The 5,000-nt window shown below is 47.4% G+C and overlaps 1 protein-coding gene across 3 annotated transcripts in view; it reads left to right on the top strand.

The window, feature by feature from the left end:
* Positions 1-5,000, top strand: part of LOC308298558 (ADAMTS-like protein 1) — a 252,161-nt gene that overhangs the window by 168,293 nt on the left and 78,868 nt on the right. The window lies entirely within an intron of this gene.

The raw sequence follows: 5,000 nt of genomic DNA, 5'->3' as shown, positions 1-5,000 counted from the left end.
AGAGACTGCGGATGCTGGGACCCGGCGAGCTGTTTTCTCTGGGGTCTAGGTCCTCCTTATGTCATCACGGCGGTTTGCCTTGCGGCGGCAGAGGTGAGCGCGGAGTGCAGCGCGAGGGTTCCGAGGAGGGGGTTGGTGGTGGTTGGGGCCGGGGGGACAAGGGATTCAGCAGATGTGCGAAGATCATATGTCTTGCCAACTGAAAAAGGCCATCGTATGTATATTGACATAGTCTGCTAAAGGAGGCACCGGCGTTGGGTTTCTTTCCCCCATGTCGCAGAGTTTTCCATCTTCAAGGAAAATGTCCTTAGTTTCAGTTGCTGACAGGTGACTTAAATAGAGCCCGCCTGTCAAAATAACATATAATGTGGATCTCAGCGGCCTGATGTATCATTCGCTCGCTTCCTCTTCGTCACCCGATAGCAAAACGGGGACGCAGGTGACAGCGAGGTGGCGTATCGGGTGAGATTGGCGATCGAGGTTTCTCACACGAGGGAGCAGTGACTTAAACATCCATGTACTGTACGATGCCAGGTTTCTGGTTTAATCTCTTAATTTTTGCTAACACTAGCAGTTGGAATTTAACACATTTCCTAAACCAGGGGTCTTCAACAGGGGGTCCGGGACCCCTAGGGGGTCCTCAGAGTTACTACAGGGGGTCATCGAAATCTTCCAATCCTTTTTATATTAACAACTTGAACCCTGGCGTCCATATTCTCAGAACTTTAGCCAAAATAGCATATATACAAGCTCACAACGCCTCGCGCTGCAAGGCGTTGTGAGCTTGTATAGATCGGCTATTTTCGGCAAAGAGAGAGGGGAAAAAAGAGCACACTACCTACAGAGTGAAAGGTGAAGTTTATTAAGTATTGACGGTCCAAGTGGTTAAATATCTGAAAAAAAAAACACAAATTGACATGAATCCAAAATACACTGATGATTGTGCTGTCAAACGATGATGAATCTATGATAAGGTTGTGGGGGGTCCCTGCTTCATCTCTCTCTCAACTAAGGGGTCCTTGGCCTGAAAACATTGACCTAAACAATTGAGCTAAATGTTAGAGTCACAAACGTGTTACCTGGAATTTCGATGAGCCTCCGAGGTGTCATTGTAGGGGTGGATCCCAATCAGAAAAACACAGAGCACCTCCTCCTGACTGAGAGGAAAGGCAGCCAGTTTAAACAAAAAGCTTGGAGAGATCAGAGAGAGAGAGAGAGAGACAGAGGTGGAGGTGGAGCGTGCATGGACGGAGGGTCAGGGAGCCTCCAAGCGGTTATCCGAGCCTTTTGATTACTGTATTCCAAATCCCAGAGGGACAACCGGCCGATTAACAGAGCCTCCAGTTCTCTTGGAGAACAATAGCGGCGCGGTCGGCCAAGCAACCTATTACTCCTCATCTCCATCCCTCCGTCCTTCATCTATTCTCCCTCCATCCCTCTCACCAGGCACGTGCACACACAGACATCAAAAGGGGGCTTGAGCCCCTGTCCTTTTATCTGTCTGTAAAAAGGTTCCCTCTCCAGACCATGAATGCAGTTTTTACTATGGTGAAAGAAGTTCAAATGCCCCTCTTTCCATGACATACCTGAAGGTGGCGTTCAAGAGAATTGCCTTGTCCAAACTCTCCTGAACCTGAATGTAGCATCTTATGTTGAAAGCCCTCTCTGTGTAGAAGTCTGTGCCATTACGCCATTATCTCCAGTATTGACTCGGTACTTGATACCATACTGAACTAAGTTTGGTATCAAGCACCAAAAATAGACGATCTCCAAGCGTACGTATTGTGAGCTTGTAGGTCGGCTATTTTAGATATTTTCACCAAAAGGCCCTTTTAGAAACAGGGTTCCCACGGTCATGAAATTCCTGGAAATATTTTGAAATTAGAAAAATATTTTTCCAGTACTGGAAAAGTTTTGGAATTGATCAAGGGTCCTGGAAGGTTCTGGAAAAAATAGCTATGCATTGTCTTTGGTTATTGATTGTGTTAATACCTCTGAAATGACAAATTAAACATTGGACAAATTGCGTTGCGAGTCGTTGTGAGCATGTAGATCGGCTATTTTCACAATAAAACCGTGTTATACAAAATTCCTCTACTCTTAGTGCTTGTCAGGGTGCCGGGGTCCCCTGTTCACATATGATTATTTCGGGGGTCACGGCCTGAAAAGGTTGAGAACCATTGGCATGCACTACCTGTCTTTGGGCATTGCACATAGGAGTAAGCAACTCGTTATTGAGCTGAATTATTGTTATATACCGGTAGTCCTGGAAATCGGGTTAAATATATTGAAAAAGTTTTGGAAAAGTTTTGGAAATTATATTGGTAAAGATGTGTGGGAACCCGGTAGAAATTTCAGCCCCTGCCTCTCTAACATTCTCTGCACGTCGCTGCCTCTCACTGATCTCTCCCTCTCTCTCCCTCTCTCTCTCTCTCTCTCTCCCTCTCTCTCTCCCTCTCTCTCTCTCTCTCTCTCTCTCTCTCTCTCTCTCTCCCCGTCCCTGTTTGATATGCCTCTGGCTGTACTTGGCTTAGCGGCGCGGCTCCCGCCAGTAATTGAGTGCAAAATTTCACTGATTGCTTTTCAAAGGAGAAAGGCGAGGCGGCGCACAGGAACGGCTGCCCAGAATGCTGGCCCGCCTGCGTTTATTTATGGTTGGATCCCAGGCACGGAGGAAGCAAGCCGGGCCCGGGCAGGAATGCATGCTGCACCGTCCGTCCGTCGCCTGACATGTTTGCTGTGTTTAGGCCTTATTGCCGTTCCTCTCTCTGCCATTCTTCAGGCCGTCATTAGCGCTGACGGTTGTATATCGTCGTTGTCGGGCGGAAACCTTCTGTGTCCAAAACCGATCGTTTTGTATTTATCATTTTAAAAACGATCTAAACTAGTGAAAACAGCCGATCTACAAGCACACAACGCCTCGCTCCGCGAGGCGTTGTGTGCTTGGGGATCGGCTGTTTTCACAACTTTTGTGCGACAGCCTTGTGTGATGAAGCAGTGCTTTACTTTGCGAAAAAACTTGGAGATACGAGGTTTCCGCCCGACGATATGTATGAATGCCCATTTCTTTTAATAATCTGACCCCCCCCCCCCTCCCCCCCCCCACACACACACACACACACACACACACACACACACACACACACACACACACACACACACACAACCCCTATCGTCACGTACATGTACACACACATGCACTCACACACACACTTAATAGTGGAGCGTGTGGGGGGCCCCAAAGAAAATAGTCACGGCGGGCATTATCATCATGCATTTTCCTTCCTCTCCGAAAGCCATTTGTCTTCCCTGAAACAGAACTAGATGCCGTGACACAGGGGGGGGGGGGGGGGGGTGGGGGGGGAGCCGAGAGTAGGGCAGAATACAGGCGTGCTTTCCTACAGTAGGGCCTGCATGGCAATCACTGTGTTTCTGTGTTGTGGGGCTCAAAGGCTGGTGCATCCACGTGTACACCAGTGGTTTTCAACCGGTGGCCCCGGGGACCCCCAGTGGTCCTTGAGGGGGTTCCGGGTGGTCCCCAGCGGACTGCCCCATAGATCGAACTCCTGTTGGGTCAAACAGCGTCGGCAGGTTAGATAACATACTCACCAGCGCCTATTGAGGTTAGGCTTAGGTTTAGGCATAGTTTTGCTGAGGTTAGGGTTAAGGTTAGGTTTTGTGGTCGGTCCCCAGCTAAATGATGGGAGTAACCAAATGGACCCTTATAGATCTTTTTAACTCTTGAGGGTTAAATTTGGTTTCTTTTTACACTCTCAAGAGTTAAATTATCGTTTCTTCTACACAAATAGAGAATGCAGAAGAATTGTTATTTTGATCGAAGTTTGCCTGTTCTCGCTCCTATAGGTACCAGCATCGATACAGCATGGAATTGTGGGCAAAATCTTATCCAACGATTACAAAACGTTCGACGTTTTGGGTCTTGAGAGCGGCTAAATCTCATCAGATGGTGGACCGTGGCTCAAATGCCCAATAAGTAATGGACCTTGATGTGAAAAAGGGTTGAGAACCACTGGTGTAAACCATTCCTTAGCTCCTTCTCATGGACACCGGGCCCTTGGAGCAGGTGTTATACGTACAGCCCTGTTTGGGCCCCTATCCTCCTGTTTCAGGGCAAGTGGTGCATGGCGCTGTGGTTTACATTTCACCCCCACATGTGAAGGCCTTGAGAGGCCTTTTTAATACATTTAGACCGGGGAACGCAGTATTACTTTAACAATCATTTTATTCTTTAAATATAAAAAAATGTGCAGATATACTGTACAAGCTCAGCCAGTGCCGCACTGCGAGCTTGTAGATCTGCTATTCTTGAAAAATCTGGATTCTTTTTTACCCGATTCTATAAAATGTCTTCTAAATCAGTGGTTCTCGAATGTTTTCAGGTCAATGACCCCCCAAAATTACATGTATTTGGCCACGGACCCCCATCTCAAAATATGTTGTTCCAGGGATTTTTCTGAAATAGCAGATCTACAAGCAGAGTGCCGCGCTGTGAGCTTGTATAGCTGCTATTTTTCAATAGCTAAAGTGTGAAATAATTCCAGGTTTTATTGGATTAAGCCATTGGCAACGGCTCCGGGTGTGTAAGCAAGGTTTCGGGTACAGGCTGTCGACCTTGGTTGTTTTGGGTCGGGTTGGGGGTGTTGGGGGTGTTGGTGGGGTGGTTTGTGGACAAAGTGCTGCCCATGACTTAAAAAGGTTCCATGGCGTGAGTCTTCATAAAGGGAACAATAGCCACGGTCCAGTCGTTTTTGCAATCCTAAAGTGTCCCCGAGTGATGCTTTGACACCTCTCGATGACTGCCTGTGTGTGCTCGACTTGCTTGTGCAGTCAGACACTTTTTGTAAGCATCCAATCACTTGTATGGCTTTTAAAGACAGCCGAATGACTGATTATTTCACTGAATAAGGCAGAACACCTGGTCCTATTGAACAACATCCGTGGGAGGCAGATGATCTATCACAGCATTAGTTCCAGTCATA

This window comes from Nannobrachium achirus (genome assembly GCF_963921795.1).
Source record: "Nannobrachium achirus genome assembly, chromosome: 14".
In the NCBI taxonomy this organism is placed as follows: domain Eukaryota; kingdom Metazoa; phylum Chordata; class Actinopteri; order Myctophiformes; family Myctophidae; genus Nannobrachium; species Nannobrachium achirus.
Note: the sequence above shows the minus strand (reverse complement) of the source record. Positions and strands in the feature narration are given on the sequence as shown.